Raw genomic sequence first — 16,273 nt, 5'->3', positions numbered from 1 at the left:
CCCGCACAGGTCTGCCCTGTGCAGAGACCTGTTGGTGCAGGGGCACAGAAGTGACCTCTGCCGTGACCCATCTTAGATTTTTCACAGCCTTTGTCACCATCTGGTCACGTTCCTGAAGGATTTATCTGCCAGTTTTGGAAACTAACTGTGGGGAGGGCAGGTGACTGCTTTGCAGAACATGGAGGCAAATCTCTCTGCTCTCTCCCTGGCTGTGCCATCTCCATGGCGGTGACCTACTGAGCCCAGAGATGACACGGGCTGAGGTCACAGGGGGATGTGCCGCATCACAGAGAGGTCTCTCCCCGGTGCCATGGGAGAGCCCTCACTTCCCTGCAAGGCCAGGGCATGGCTCACACACTCCCCACTGCTGCCCTTCAGAGCTACTCCCCAGCAAGGAGGGAGGACAGGAGGCAGTGGGGCTGCACTGTGGGGCTCCTCACCAACAGGCACAAGAGCAGGGACACATTGGAGAGGAATTGTGGGGGACGAGTCCTTTTTCCCTGGAGGGAGAGGCGAGCCGAAGGAAAGGGGCCAAACGAGATGGAGACTGCTGGACCAAGAACATTAGCCCAGACCATGGATACTAGCTTTCCAGTGCTCCTGCAGCTCTCCACCAAGGGTAAGGGATTGAGGAACTCCTTCCTGCGGTGTCGCACAGAGACTGTGAAATGCAAAAACAGCTGTGGGTCCTGGGCTGTGGGGGTGTCTGGACAGGGCTGGGGGTGGCCACAAGAGCCCTGCTGGAGGGTCCCATCTGGCTCAGGGCACAATGGGGCAGGCAGGAGTGCTGGGTCCTGGGGCTGGGGCTGTCCTGAGCCCCGAGGCTCCTGTGGGGCTGGCTCCATCCCCTCCTGGTAGGGTGGGAGGAAATTCAGGCCCAAGTTTCCCTGGAAGTGGGTCCCCCCTTGGGGTCTGGCTCTGGCAGGAAAGGGGTGCTGTGTCCCAGAGGCTGCAATGTCCACCAGATCCCAGGGGGCTCTCAAGAGCCTGCTGGAAATGCCCACAGAGGACATGAAACCTTCCCCTTGTAACAGCCCTCAGCATGGCACCAGACCCACCACCAACGATGGTGGGAGGAAGGAGCTGCCTGCTGGGTCATGTGTCTGCAATGTTGCCATGGCATCGCCCCCAGTGCTGCCCTGCTACTGGCTGACAAGAGGAGGAGGGTTGTGTTGGGTTGCCGGATGTCTCTGTCAGCCCATCACAGTCCAGCACGTGGGTTAAAGACACTTATAAGTGCAGCAGGAGCAAAGCAGGAGAGCAGGAGTGGGAGTGAGTGGGTCTGTAGGTGTGTTCCCATGCTGGCCCTGGCCGTGTGGGGCTGCTCTCCTCCAGGAGCTGCCCCGGGGTTAGGACCATAGGACAGAGGTGCCTGGGCCCCAGGGGAGCTGTCCTGCAATCCAGATGTGCTGGCCGGCCCCAAGCAGCTGCGCTGGGCGGTACAGTGTGGTTTGGCCGAGCTTTGTCTGCAAGATGGGAATGCTCTTTCTGCCCTTGGATTGGTGGAGGTGGGAAGGGAGCAGGAGCAGAGGTGGGAGTGGATGTTCAGAGGAAGTGCTGGTTGCTGCCTCTTGGAGGACTAGAAGGAAAGAGAAGGGCTGGAGAGTGGGCCTGGGTGTGATTTGGGTCCATGGTGGAGGGTGTCCTGGCTGCTGGCCTGTGTGGTGGTGTGGCCTGTGTGTGCCTGCTGCAGAGGGGCGTGCTGGCTGTCCACGCTGTGTGAGGGGAGGGGTGGGGGTGAGGTGTGTGCCAGAAGTTGGGTGGCGTGTGGTGGGGAGAGGCGGTGGCCCCAGGGTGTTGGTTCTGGGTGTGGGAGGAGACGTGTGGAGAGAGCAGTGGTGTGCGTGGGCAGTGCCATGAGGCTGGGGAGGTGGGGAGCGCTGCGAGGTGAGCAGGTGCCTTGGCTGCTGGGGCCCCGGCTGCCCTGGTGGCCCCATGAGCCAGGCACGCTGGCAGCCGGCTGCCTTCTGCCCGCTCAGCTTCACGCCTGGAGTTTCCTCCGCTCTTGCCAGGCTCTGCAGCCACGACCCACACGAAAGTGCAGGGAGCGCTTCTCCTTGCTCTGAGAGCTGTACGAGGCATGCTTTTCCCTCCTTTCCTCTTGGCTGCTTTTCGTGGGGAGAGCTTTGGTCTTGCAGCAGTGTTGGCTGAAGGAGCAGGAGGTTGTGGGAGGTGCTCGTTCCCAGCTGGGCGTTAGCGTGCTGGAAGGTGTTTGGAGGAGTGAAGGCCTTGTGGAGAGGTGTTCTTGGGAGAGGGGCAGGTGTGTTCTTGGGAGAGGACTCTCGAGGGGGGTTGATGCCTTCCTGTGCCCCATCTCCCTGGACAAGGAGTGCCTTGGAGGAGGGAAGGCAAGGCAAGGGTGGCCTGCAAGGGATGCGCAGCCCCGGCCTCTCTTCCTTCCAGCTGCCATCTCGGCAAGTTCCTGCACCGTCCCGCTGCAGGGTGAGCTCTGGGTGCTGCAGCAGGGCAGCGAGAGAGCCCCCTTGGGCAGGCAGGAGTGTGCGAGGTGTGGTGTTGTGAGGTGCTGACGCGGGGAAGGTGGTGGTGTTGGCCTGAGGTTTGGGTGGGAGTGAGGAGCCCCACGGAGCTCTAGGGGCATTGCTGTGAGTGTCTGGAGCCAAGGGAGTGGTGGTGAGCACAGGCGTCCTCCCAGCAGCCTGCCGGCTTGTGGGCAGGCATTGTGCACGCTGAGCGCTGGAAGCCCTTTCCCCTTGGGGTTTTCTCCCTGAGCGCTTTGAGAGTTGCCACTCGTTTTTTGGGAGGTGGGGAGAGTCCTAGAGCCTTTGCATTGTGACCACTCTTGTTTTTCGGACTGCTGCCTGCTGACGCCGTGATGGGGTCGTGTCCTTGCAGGCCTGAGAAATGCAGGGGCCAAAGAGTGGAGCACTAGGGGCTCAAGAGCTTGCTAAGAGAAGAGAGGGAAGTGGTCCTTGCTGCAGGCTGCTGCCTGGTGCTGCTTTGGAGGAGAGCTCCTGGCACCAGACGTGAGGACAAACCAGCTCTTGGCTCTGCCACACGCCCAGCTCCTTCAGTGGGTGGCTTAGCTGGTGCTCTCGGGCTCTGCCTGGGCCATGCCAGGGGGGACCCTGGAGGCAGAGCCTGTGCTGGCTTTTCCATGTGGCACGTGCCCTGCTGAAAGCTGCTGGCTTGGCTCGAGGCTTTGCTTGGCAGAGAAATCCCCGGCCTTGCTGAGGCAGGGCAAGGCAAAGGCTTGAGAGCAGCGGAAGCCTTGTGCCGTTTCCGTGGTTGGAAGTGTGCTTGTCTAAGGCTGGTGCACTGGCCCTGTCCGTGCTGCTGAGTGTGTCTGTGTGCAGCCGTGTGGTCATTGGTGAGCTCCCTGAGCACGGCCCGAGAGAGGGGGAGTGTTGCCAAAGAGTTTTGTCCTCCTTCCTTGAAGCCCCAAAGGGCCCCTCAGTAGGGAGGCCTGTGGGGTGAGGGCCTTGAGGGCACGTGAAGCAAAGCAGATAGATAGGCAAGAGCTGGCGTGATGCGCCTCCTGGGAGAGCACTTGCTCTGTGCTTCGTGGAGGTGGGAAGGGAGCAGGCTCTGGGCTTTGACTGGATGTTCAGAGGAAGTGCCTGGGGAAAGGCTCTGGAGGACTAGAAGCAAGCGGAAGGGTTGGAGAGTGGGTCTTGGTGTGTTTTGGGGCCCTTGCCCATGGTCGCTTCTGCTCGGAAAAACTGCCTGTTGCAGGGCTCCGAGAGAGGCTGTGCCCACGCGGCACGCCGTGGCCTGGCCGTTGGTGGTGCTGCGTGCCTCTTGCTGGGCCCTGAGACCTGTGGCCCTGGAAGCAGCCTGAAGGGTGTTGGCAGAGCAGCTCTGAGCGTGGCAGCTGTTTGGCTTTCGCAGGGCCTTGGAGGCTGGGGAAGGGCCCGTCCTCCCCTTGCCGTTGTCATTAGCCCTGCTGGCGGGCCAGGGGGAAGAGCTGCTGAGTGCTGCCTCTGCTGGTGTCCCCAGGTGAGATGCCCTCGCCTCAGTCCTTCCCCACGTCCCAAACTGTCAGGGCCCCAAATCAGAGAGTGCTTGTTGTCCTTGAGATGTAGGGAATGTGCTGGCTTGGTTCAGTCCCTCCTTGGGGCAGGAAGTGGTCTTTGGAGTTGCGGGAAGGCTTCTTGCTCTCACTGGGCTATGGGGCCCTGCTGTCTTCCGCTTCATGGTCGCTGCTCCCACACAATCGGCCCCTTAGGAAATGTTGCCACGAATCCCTTGCAGGCCTTTCTCCAATTCCTGAGCTTCACGGGCTCGGTGCGGGTACTGCCTGGGCAGAAGGTGATCTTCTCTTGGGGCAGGAACTGGCCCGTCCTGGGTGTTTTGCTGCACTAGGAGCAGTGTGAGGCGCCAGGGTGAGTGAGGGAGACTGTTCAGGAGGTGTCTCAGCCTTGGGGAGAGCAGGGGCAGCTGCAGGGGGCAACAGCCACGAGGTCCCTAGTGTCTGTGAGAGCTGTGCCAGAAAATCACCACTGCCCAATCAGTTCTTTGTCGGTAGCTGAGAGGCCAGCAGGGGCCCCGTGGCTCGGCTGCTGATTCTGAGGTCCCTTGGGGCTGAGGAGCTGAGAGGCCAGCTGCAGGAACAAGGCTGGCGTGTTGTCTGTAAGGTCCCTTCTGCAACGGTTACGTGATTGGCTAGCAGGAGGCGTGTGGCTGGGGAGGTGCTGGTGAGGTGTCTTCTGGCTGAGCAGTTGCTGGGGCAGCAGCAGGTGCACGGCTGGGACGCGTGCTTTGGAGGTGACGTTGGCCGGAGCAGCTGGGAGGTGAGCATTTGGCTGATGGCTGAGGAAGTTATTGTGAGGTCACTTGTGTGTCAGGGGCTTGTAGGGCAGTGGTGGGCAGGCGGCTGGGAAGGTGGCCGTGAGGTCCTGTCTTTTGGAGTTGCTGATAGGGCAGCAGCAGGCAGGTGGCTGGGAAGGTGCTTGTGGGGTCAGTGCAGACAGAGCAGCCCAGGTTGCCCATGGCTGGGAAGTGACTCGGAGGTCCCGCCTGTCCCCGCAGTATGTAGGCCTGCAGCGTGGCTTAGACATTGGTGGTGAAATGTAGGCTTGACAGTGTGTGCGTGGTGTGGAAATTGTGCCCCATGAAAAGAGAGGGGCCCTGGTGAGATTTGTCTCAGCCTGGGCAACATTCATGGGAGATGAGAACACTGCCCCAAATTTGCTCCCCAGCCTTGCCCATGGTTATGGAACATGGGAAGCACCAGGGTCCCACATAAAAGCCCTCTGGATGATGCCTGTTAAGGGCCTAGTTGCTCTTTTCTGGCATCTCATCTCTCTCTCAAGCACCGCAGACTGAGAAACCTTGCTGAGGCCTTTTCAAAACAAAGAGCCTGCTTTGGGCTTTGGTGCCTGAAGGAGGAAGGCTGCGTCCTGTCCCATCCTGTCCTACATCCTCCTTTGACAAGAAGAGTGACCCACAGGAGAAACCTGTCTCACCAGGCTCACCAAAGCATCGCAGCCCATGGCCACCCTTTTGTGCTGTTTGACCTCACATGATTTTGATCCCATCTTTAACAAGTGGCAAACCCTAAACATAGCCCCAAACCCCCGCTTCCCGCACAGGTCTGCCCTGTGCAGAGACCTGTTGGTGCAGGGGCACAGAAGTGACCTCTGCCGTGACCCATCTTAGATTTTTCACAGCCTTTGTCACCATCTGGTCACGTTCCTGAAGGATTTATCTGCCAGTTTTGGAAACTAACTGTGGGGAGGGCAGGTGATTGCTTTGCAGAACATGGAGGGAAATCTCTCTGCTCTCTCCCTGGCTGTGCCATCTCCATGGCGGTGACCTACTGAGCCCAGAGATGACACGGGCTGAGGTCACAGTGGGATGTGCCGCATCACAGAGAGGTCTCTCCCCGGTGCCATGGGAGAGCCCTCACTTCCCTGCAAGGCCAGGGCATGGCTCACACACTCCCCACTGCTGCCCTTCAGAGCTACTCCCCAGCAAGGAGGGAGGACAGGAGGCAGTGGGGCTGCACTGTGGGGCTCCTCACCAACAGGCACAAGAGCAGGGACACATTGGAGAGGAATTGTGGGGGACGAGTCCTTTTTCCCTGGAGGGAGAGGCGAGCCGAAGGAAAGGGGCCAAACGAGATGGAGACTGCTGGACCAAGAACATTAGCCCAGACCACGGATACTAGCTTTCCAGTGCTCCTGCAGCTCTCCACCAAGGGTAAGGGATTGAGGAACTCCTTCCTGCGGTGTCGCACAGAGACTGTGAAATGCAAAAACAGCTGTGGGTCCTGGGCTGTGGGGGTGTCTGGACAGGGCTGGGGGTGGCCACAAGAGCCCTGCTGGAGGGTCCCATCTGGCTCAGGGCACAATGGGGCAGGCAGGAGTGCTGGGTCCTGGGGCTGGGGCTGTCCTGAGCCCCGAGGCTCCTGTGGGGCTGGCTCCATCCCCTCCTGGTAGGGTGGGGGGGTCAATCCAGGTGCAGGTGTCTCTGGAAGTGGGTCCCCCCTTGGGGTCTGGCTCTGGCAGGAAAGGGGTCCTGGCTCCCAGAGGCTGCAATGTCCACCAGATCCCAGGGGGCTCTCAAGAGCCTGCTGGAAATGCCCACAGAGCACATGAAACCTTCCCCTTGTAACAGCCCTCAGCATGGCACCAGACCCACCACCAACGATGGTGGGAGGAAGGAGCTGCCTGCTGGGTCATGTGTCTGCAATGTCGCCATGGCATCGCCCCCAGTGCTGCCCTGCTACTGGCTGACAAGAGGAGGAGGGTTGTGTTGGGTTGCCGGATGTCTCTGTCAGCCCATCACAGTCCAGCACGTGGGTTAAAGACACTTATAAGTGCAGCGGGAGCAAAGCAGGAGAGCAGGAGTGGGAGTGAGTGGGTCTGTAGGTGTGTTCCCATGCTGGCCCTGGCCGTGTGGGGCTGCTCTCCTCCAGGAGCTGCCACGGGGTTAGGACCATAGGACAGAGGTGCCTGGGCCCCAGGGGAGCTGTCCTGCAATCCAGATGTGCTGGCCAGCCCCAAGCAGCTGCGCTGGGCGGTACAGTGTGGTTTGGCCGAGATTTGTCTGCAAGATGGGAATGCTCTTTCTGCCCTTGGATTGGTGGAGGTGGGAAGGGAGCAGGAGCAGAGGTGGGAGTGGATGTTCAGAGGAAGTGCTTGTTGCTGCCTCTTGGAGGACTAGAAGGAAAGAGAAGGGCTGGAGAGTGGGCCTGGGTGTGATTTGGGTCCATGGTGGAGGGTGTCCTGGCTGCTGGCCTGTGTGGTGGTGTGGCCTGTGTGTGCCTGCTGCAGAGGGGCGTGCTGGCTGTCCACGCTGTGTGAGGGGAGGGGTGGGGGTGAGGTGTGTGCCAGAAGTTGGGTGGCGTGTGGTGGGGAGAGGCGGTGGCCCCAGGGTGTTGGTTCTGGGTGTGGGAGGAGACGTGTGGAGAGAGCAGTGGTGTGCGTGGGCAGTGCCATGAGGCTGGGGAGGTGGGGAGCGCTGCGAGGTGAGCAGGTGCCTTGGCTGCTGGGGCCCCGGCTGCCCTGGTGGCCCCATGAGCCAGGCACGCTGGCAGCCGGCTGCCTTCTGCCCGCTCAGCTTCACGCCTGGAGTTTCCTCCGCTCTTGCCAGGCTCTGCAGCCACGACCCACACGAAAGTGCAGGGAGCGCTTCTCCTTGCTCTGAGAGCTGTACGAGGCATGCTTTTCCCTCCTTTCCTCTTGGCTGCTTTTCGTGGGGAGAGCTTTGGTCTTGCAGCAGTGTTGGCTGAAGGAGCAGGAGGTCGTGGGAGGTGCTCGTTCATGGTTGGGCGTTAGCGTGCTGGAAGGTGTTTGGAGGAGTGAAGGCCTTGTGGAGAGGTGTTCTTGGGAGAGGGGCAGGTGTGTTCTTGGGAGAGGACTCTCGAGGGGGGTTGATGCCTTCCTGTGCCCCATCTCCCTGGACAAGGAGTGCCTTGGAGGAGGGAAGGCAAGGCAAGGGTGGCCTGCAAGGGATGCGCAGCCCAGGCCTCTCTTCCTTCCAGCTGCCATCTCGGCAAGTTCCTGCACCGTCCCGCTGCAGGGTGAGCTCTGGGTGCTGCAGCAGGGCAGCGAGAGAGCCCCCTTGGGCAGGCAGGAGTGTGCGAGGTGTGGTGTTGTGAGGTGCTGACGCGGGGAAGGTGGTGGTGTTGGCCTGAGGTTTGGGTGGGAGTGAGGAGCCCCACGGAGCTCTAGGGGCATTGCTGTGAGTGTCTGGAGCCAAGGGAGTGGTGGTGAGCACAGCCGTCCTGCAAGCAGCCTGCCGGCTTGTGGGCAGGCATTGTGCACGCTGAGCGCTGGAAGCCCTTTCCCCTTGGTGTTTTCTCCCTGAGCGCTTTGAGAGTTGCCACTCCTTTTTTGGGAGGTGGGGAGAGTCCTAGAGCCTTTGCATTGTGACCACTCTTGTTTTTCGGACTGCTGCCTGCTGACGCCGTGATGGGGTCGTGTCCTTGCAGCCCTGAGCAATCCAGGGGCCAAAGAGTGGAGCACTAGGGGCTCAAGAGCTTGCTAAGAGAAGAGAGGGAAGTGGTCCTTGCTGCAGGCTGCTGCCTGGTGCTGCTTTGGAGGAGAGCTCCTGGCACCAGACGTGAGGACAAACCAGCTTGGCTCTGCCACACGCCCAGCTCCTTCAGTGGGTGGCTTAGCTGGTGCTCTCGGGCTCTGCCTGGGCCATGCCAGGGGGGACCCTGGAGGCAGAGCCTGCGCTAGCTTTTCCATGTGGCACGTGCCCTGCTGAAAGCTGCTGGCTTGGCTCGAGGCTTTGCTTGGCAGAGAAATCCCCGGCCTTGCTGAGGCAGGGCAAGGCAAAGGCTTGAGAGCAGTGGAAGCCTTGTGCCGTTTCCCTGGTTGGAAGTGTGCTTGTCTAAGGCTGGTGCACTGGCCCTGTCCGTGCTGCTGAGTGTGTCTGTGTGCAGCCGTGTGGTCATTGGTGAGCTCCCTGAGCACGGCCCGAGAGAGGGGGAGTGTTGCCAAAGAGTTTTGTCCTCCTGCCTTGAAGCCCCAAAGGGCCCCTCAGTAGGGAGGCCTGTGGGGTGAGGGCCTTGAGGGCACGTGAAGCAAAGCAGATAGATAGGCAAGAGCTGGCGTGATGCGCCTCCTGGGAGAGCACTTGCTCTGTGCTTCGTGGAGGTGGGAAGGGAGCAGGCTCTGGGCTTTGACTGGATGTTCAGAGGAAGTGCCTGGGGAAAGGCTCTGGAGGACTAGAAGCAAGCGGAAGGGTTGGAGAGTGGGTCTTGGTGTGTTTTGGGGCCCTTGCCCATGGTCGCTTCTGCTCGGAAAAACTGCCTTTCGCAGGGCTCCGAGAGAGGCTGTGCCCACGCGGCACGCCGTGGCCTGGCCGTTGGTGGTGCTGCGTGCCTCTTGCTGGGCCCTGAGACCTGTGGCCCTGGAAGCAGCCTGAAGGGTGTTGGCAGAGCAGCTCTGAGCGTGGCAGCTGTTTGGCTTTCGCAGGGCCTTGGAGGCTGGGGAAGGGCCCGTCCTCCCCTTGCCGTTGTCATTAGCCCTGCTGGCGGGCCAGGGGGAAGAGCTGCTGAGTGCTGCCTCTGCTGGTGTCCCCAGGTGAGATGCCCTCGCCTCAGTCCTTCCCCACGTCCCAAACTGTCAGGGCCCCAAATCAGAGAGTGCTTGTTGTCCTTGAGGTGTAGGGAATGTGCTGGCTTGGTTCAGTCCCTCCTTGGGGCAGGAAGTGGTCTTTGGAGTTGCGGGAAGGCTTCTTGCTCTCACTGGGCTATGGGGCCCTGCTGTCTTCCGCTTCATGGTCGCTGCTCCCACACAATCGGCCCCTTAGGAAATGTTGCCACGAATCCCTTGCAGGCCTTTCTCCAATTCCTGAGCTTCACGGGCTCGGTGCGGGTACTGGCTGGGCAGAAGGTGATCTTCTCTTGGGGCAGGAACTGGCCCGTCCTGGGTGTTTTGCTGCACTAGGAGCAGTGTGAGGCGCCAGGGTGAGTGAGGGAGACCGTTCAGGAGGTGTCTCAGCCTTGGGGAGAGCAGGGGCAGCTGCAGGGGGCAACAGCCACGAGGTCCCTAGTGTCTGTGAGAGCTGTGCCAGAAAATCACCACTGCCCAATCAGTTCTTTGTCGGTAGCTGAGAGGCCAGCAGGGGCCCCGTGGCTCGGCTGCTGATTCTGAGGTCCCTTGGGGCTGAGGAGCTGAGAGGCCAGCTGCAGGAACAAGGCTGGCGTGTTGTCTGTAAGGTCCCTTCTGCAACGGTTACGTGATTGGCTAGCAGGAGGCGTGTGGCTGGGGAGGTGCTGGTGAGGTGTCTTCTGGCTGAGCAGTTGCTGGGGCAGCAGCAGGTGCACGGCTGGGACGCGTGCTTTGGAGGTGACGTTGGCCGGAGCAGCTGGGAGGTGAGCATTTGGCTGATGGCTGAGGAAGTTATTGTGAGGTCACTTGTGTGTCAGGGGCTTGTAGGGCAGTGGTGGGCAGGCGGCTGGGAAGGTGGCCGTGAGGTCCTGTCTTTTGGAGTGGCTGATAGGGCAGCAGGAGGCAGGTGGCTGGGAAGGTGCTTGTGAGGTGAGTGCAGACAGAGCAGCCCAGGTTGCCCATGGCTGGGAAGTGACTCGGAGGTCCCGCCTGTCCCCGCAGTATGTAGGCCTGCAGCGTGGCTTAGACATTGGTGGTGAAATGTAGGCTTGACAGTGTGTGCGTGGTGTGGAAATTGTGCCCCATGAAAAGAGAGGGGCCCTGGTGAGATTTGTCTCAGCCTGGGCAACATTCATGGGAAATGAGAACACTGCCCCAAATTTGCTCCCCAGCCTTGCCCATGGTTATGGAACATGGGAAGCACCAGGGTCCCACGTAAAGCCCTCTGGATGATGCGTGTTAAGGGCCTAGTTGCTCTTTTCTGGCATCTCATCTCTCTCCTAAGCACCGCAGACTGAGAAACCTTGCTGAGGCCTTTTCAAAACAAAGAGCCTGCTTTGGGCTTTGGTGCCTGAAGGAGGAAGGCTGCGTCCTGTCCCATCCTGTCCTACATCCTCCTTTGACAAGAAGAGTGACCCACAGGAGAAACCTGTCTCACCAGGCTCACCAAAGCATCGCAGCCCATGGCCACCCTTTTGTGCTGTTTGACCTCACATGATTTTGATCCCATCTTTAACAAGTGGCAAACCCTAAACATAGCCCCAAACCCCCGCTTCCCGCACAGGTCTGCCCTGTGCAGAGACCTGTTGGTGCAGGGGCACAGAAGTGACCTCTGCCGTGACCCATCTTAGATTTTTCACAGCCTTTGTCACCATCTGGTCACGTTCCTGAAGGATTTATCTGCCAGTTTTGGAAACTAACTGTGGGGAGGGCAGGTGATTGCTTTGCAGAACATGGAGGGAAATCTCTCTGCTCTCTCCCTGGCTGTGCCATCTCCATGGCGGTGACCTACTGAGCCCAGAGATGACACGGGCTGAGGTCACAGTGGGATGTGCCGCATCACAGAGAGGTCTCTCCCCGGTGCCATGGGAGAGCCCTCACTTCCCTGCAAGGCCAGGGCATGGCTCACACACTCCCCACTGCTGCCCTTCAGAGCTACTCCCCAGCAAGGAGGGAGGACAGGAGGCAGTGGGGCTGCACTGTGGGGCTCCTCACCAACAGGCACAAGAGCAGGGACACATTGGAGAGGAATTGTGGGGGACGAGTCCTTTTTCCCTGGAGGGAGAGGCGAGCCGAAGGAAAGGGGCCAAACGAGATGGAGACTGCTGGACCAAGAACATTAGCCCAGACCACGGATACTAGCTTTCCAGTGCTCCTGCAGCTCTCCACCAAGGGTAAGGGATTGAGGAACTCCTTCCTGCGGTGTCGCACAGAGACTGTGAAATGCAAAAACAGCTGTGGGTCCTGGGCTGTGGGGGTGTCTGGACAGGGCTGGGGGTGGCCACAAGAGCCCTGCTGGAGGGTCCCATCTGGCTCAGGGCACAATGGGGCAGGCAGGAGTGCTGGGTCCTGGGGCTGGGGCTGTCCTGAGCCCCGAGGCTCCTGTGGGGCTGGCTCCATCCCCTCCTGGTAGGGTGGGGGGGTCAATCCAGGTGCAGGTGTCTCTGGAAGTGGGTCCCCCCTTGGGGTCTGGCTCTGGCAGGAAAGGGGTCCTGGCTCCCAGAGGCTGCAATGTCCACCAGATCCCAGGGGGCTCTCAAGAGCCTGCTGGAAATGCCCACAGAGCACATGAAACCTTCCCCTTGTAACAGCCCTCAGCATGGCACCAGACCCACCACCAACGATGGTGGGAGGAAGGAGCTGCCTGCTGGGTCATGTGTCTGCAATGTCGCCATGGCATCGCCCCCAGTGCTGCCCTGCTACTGGCTGACAAGAGGAGGAGGGTTGTGTTGGGTTGCCGGATGTCTCTGTCAGCCCATCACAGTCCAGCACGTGGGTTAAAGACACTTATAAGTGCAGCGGGAGCAAAGCAGGAGAGCAGGAGTGGGAGTGAGTGGGTCTGTAGGTGTGTTCCCATGCTGGCCCTGGCCGTGTGGGGCTGCTCTCCTCCAGGAGCTGCCACGGGGTTAGGACCATAGGACAGAGGTGCCTGGGCCCCAGGGGAGCTGTCCTGCAAGCCAGATGTGCTGGCCGGCCCCAAGCAGCTGCGCTGGGCGGTACAGTGTGGTTTGGCTGAGATTTGTCTGCAAGATGGGAATGCTCTTTCTGCCCTTGGATTGGTGGAGGTGGGAAGGGAGCAGGAGCAGAGGTGGGAGTGGATGTTCAGAGGAAGTGCTTGTTGCTGCCTCTTGGAGGACTAGAAGGAAACAGAAGGGCTGGAGAGTGGGCCTGGGTGTGATTTGGGTCCATGGTGGAGGGTGTCCTGGCTGCTGGCCTGTGTGGTGGTGTGGCCTGTGTGTGCCTGCTGCAGAGGGGCGTGCTGGCTGTCCACGCTGTGTGAGGGGAGGGGTGGGGGTGAGGTGTGTGCCAGAAGTTGGGTGGCGTGTGGTGGGGAGAGGCGGTGGCCCCAGGGTGTTGGTTCTGGGTGTGGGAGGAGACGTGTGGAGAGAGCAGTGGTGTGCGTGGGCAGTGCCATGAGGCTGGGGAGGTGGGGAGCGCTGCGAGGTGAGCAGGTGCCTTGGCTGCTGGGGCCCCGGCTGCCCTGGTGGCCCCATGAGCCAGGCACGCTGGCAGCCGGCTGCCTTCTGCCCGCTCAGCTTCACGCCTGGAGTTTCCTCCGCTCTTGCCAGGCTCTGCAGCCACGACCCACACGAAAGTGCAGGGAGCGCTTCTCCTTGCTCTGAGAGCTGTACGAGGCATGCTTTTCCCTCCTTTCCTCTTGGCTGCTTTTCGTGGGGAGAGCTTTGGTCTTGCAGCAGTGTTGGCTGAAGGAGCAGGAGGTCGTGGGAGGTGCTCGTTCATGGTTGGGCGTTAGCGTGCTGGAAGGTGTTTGGAGGAGTGAAGGCCTTGTGGAGAGGTGTTCTTGGGAGAGGGGCAGGTGTGTTCTTGGGAGAGGACTCTCGAGGGGGGTTGATGCCTTCCTGTGCCCCATCTCCCTGGACAAGGAGTGCCTTGGAGGAGGGAAGGCAAGGCAAGGGTGGCCTGCAAGGGATGCGCAGCCCAGGCCTCTCTTCCTTCCAGCTGCCATCTCGGCAAGTTCCTGCACCGTCCCGCTGCAGGGTGAGCTCTGGGTGCTGCAGCAGGGCAGCGAGAGAGCCCCCTTGGGCAGGCAGGAGTGTGCGAGGTGTGGTGTTGTGAGGTGCTGACGCGGGGAAGGTGGTGGTGTTGGCCTGAGGTTTGGGTGGGAGTGAGGAGCCCCACGGAGCTCTAGGGGCATTGCTGTGAGTGTCTGGAGCCAAGGGAGTGGTGGTGAGCACAGCCGTCCTCCAAGCAGCCTGCCGGCTTGTGGGCAGGCATTGTGCACGCTGAGCGCTGGAAGCCCTTTCCCCTTGGTGTTTTCTCCCTGAGCGCTTTGAGAGTTGCCACTCCTTTTTTGGGAGGTGGGGAGAGTCCTAGAGCCTTTGCATTGTGACCACTCTTGTTTTTCGGACTGCTGCCTGCTGACGCCGTGATGGGGTCGTGTCCTTGCAGCCCTGAGCAATCCAGGGGCCAAAGAGTGGAGCACTAGGGGCTCAAGAGCTTGCTAAGAGAAGAGAGGGAAGTGGTCCTTGCTGCAGGCTGCTGCCTGGTGCTGCTTTGGAGGAGAGCTCCTGGCACCAGACGTGAGGACAAACCAGCTTGGCTCTGCCACACGCCCAGCTCCTTCAGTGGGTGGCTTAGCTGGTGCTCTCGGGCTCTGCCTGGGCCATGCCAGGGGGGACCCTGGAGGCAGAGCCTGCGCTAGCTTTTCCATGTGGCACGTGCCCTGCTGAAAGCTGCTGGCTTGGCTCGAGGCTTTGCTTGGCAGAGAAATCCCCGGCCTTGCTGAGGCAGGGCAAGGCAAAGGCTTGAGAGCAGTGGAAGCCTTGTGCCGTTTCCGTGGTTGGAAGTGTGCTTGTCTAAGGCTGGTGCACTGGCCCTGTCCGTGCTGCTGAGTGTGTCTGTGTGCAGCCGTGTGGTCATTGGTGAGCTGTCGGAGCACGGCCCGAGAGAGGGGGAGTGTTGCCAAAGAGTTTTGTCCTCCTTCCTTGAAGCCCCAAAGGGCCCCTCAGTAGGGAGGCCTGTGGGGTGAGGGCCTTGAGGGCACGTGAAGCAAAGCAGATAGATAGGCAAGAGCTGGCGTGATGCGCCTCCTGGGAGAGCACTTGCTCTGTGCTTCGTGGAGGTGGGAAGGGAGCAGGCTCTGGGCTTTGACTGGATGTTCAGAGGAAGTGCCTGGGGAAAGGCTCTGGAGGACTAGAAGCAAGCGGAAGGGTTGGAGAGTGGGTCTTGGTGTGTTTTGGGGCCCTTGCCCATGGTCGCTTCTGCTCGGAAAAACTGCCTTTCGCAGGGCTCCGAGAGAGGCTGTGCCCACGCGGCACGCCGTGGCCTGGCCGTTGGTGCCGCTCTGTGCCTCTTGCTGGGCCCTGAGACCTGTGGCCCTGGAAGCAGCCTGAAGGGTGTTGGCAGAGCAGCTCTGAGCGTGGCAGCTGTTTGGCTTTCGCAGGGCCTTGGAGGCTGGGGAAGGGCCCGTCCTCCCCTTGCCGTTGTCATTAGCCCTGCTGGCGGGCCAGGGGGAAGAGCTGCTGAGTGCTGCCTCTGCTGGTGTCCCCAGGTGAGATGCCCTCGCCTCAGTCCTTCCCCACGTCCCAAACTGTCAGGGCCCCAAATCAGAGAGTGCTTGTTGTCCTTGAGGTGTAGGGAATGTGCTGGCTTGGTTCAGTCCCTCCTTGGGGCAGGAAGTGGTCTTTGGAGTTGCGGGAAGGCTTCTTGCTCTCACTGGGCTATGGGGCCCTGCTGTCTTCCGCTTCATGGTCGCTGCTCCCACACAATCGGCCCCTTAGGAAATGTTGCCACGAATCCCTTGCAGGCCTTTCTCCAATTCCTGAGCTTCACGGGCTCGGTGCGGGTACTGGCTGGGCAGAAGGTGATCTTCTCTTGGGGCAGGAACTGGCCCGTCCTGGGTGTTTTGCTGCACTAGGAGCAGTGTGAGGCGCCAGGGTGAGTGAGGGAGACCGTTCAGGAGGTGTCTCAGCCTTGGGGAGAGCAGGGGCAGCTGCAGGGGGCAACAGCCACGAGGTCCCTAGTGTCTGTGAGAGCTGTGCCAGAAAATCACCACTGCCCAATCAGTTCTTTGTCGGTAGCTGAGAGGCCAGCAGGGGCCCCGTGGCTCGGCTGCTGATTCTGAGGTCCCTTGGGGCTGAGGAGCTGAGAGGCCAGCTGCAGGAACAAGGCTGGCGTGTTGTCTGTAAGGTCCCTTCTGCAACGGTTACGTGATTGGCTAGCAGGAGGCGTGTGGCTGGGGAGGTGCTGGTGAGGTGTCTTCTGGCTGAGCAGTTGCTGGGGCAGCAGCAGGTGCACGGCTGGGACGCGTGCTTTGGAGGTGACGTTGGCCGGAGCAGCTGGGAGGTGAGCATTTGGCTGATGGCTGAGGAAGTTATTGTGAGGTCACTTGTGTGTCAGGGGCTTGTAGGGCAGTGGTGGGCAGGCGGCTGGGAAGGTGGCCGTGAGGTCCTGTCTTTTGGAGTGGCTGATAGGGCAGCAGGAGGCAGGTGGCTGGGAAGGTGCTTGTGAGGTCAGTGCAGACAGAGCAGCCCAGGTTGCCCATGGCTGGGAAGTGACTCGGAGGTCCCGCCTGTCCCCGCAGTATGTAGGCCTGCAGCGTGGCTTAGACATTGGTGGTGAAATGTAGGCTTGACAGTGTGTGCGTGGTGTGGAAATTGTGCCCCATGAAAAGAGAGGGGCCCTGGTGAGATTTGTCTCAGCCTGGGCAACATTCATGGGAAATGAGAACACTGCCCCAAATTTGCTCCCCAGCCTTGCCCATGGTTATGGAACATGGGAAG

Source organism: Struthio camelus, chromosome 29, assembly GCF_040807025.1.
Source record: "Struthio camelus isolate bStrCam1 chromosome 29, bStrCam1.hap1, whole genome shotgun sequence".
NCBI lineage: Eukaryota > Metazoa > Chordata > Aves > Struthioniformes > Struthionidae > Struthio > Struthio camelus.
This window is presented reverse-complemented; position numbering follows the sequence as displayed.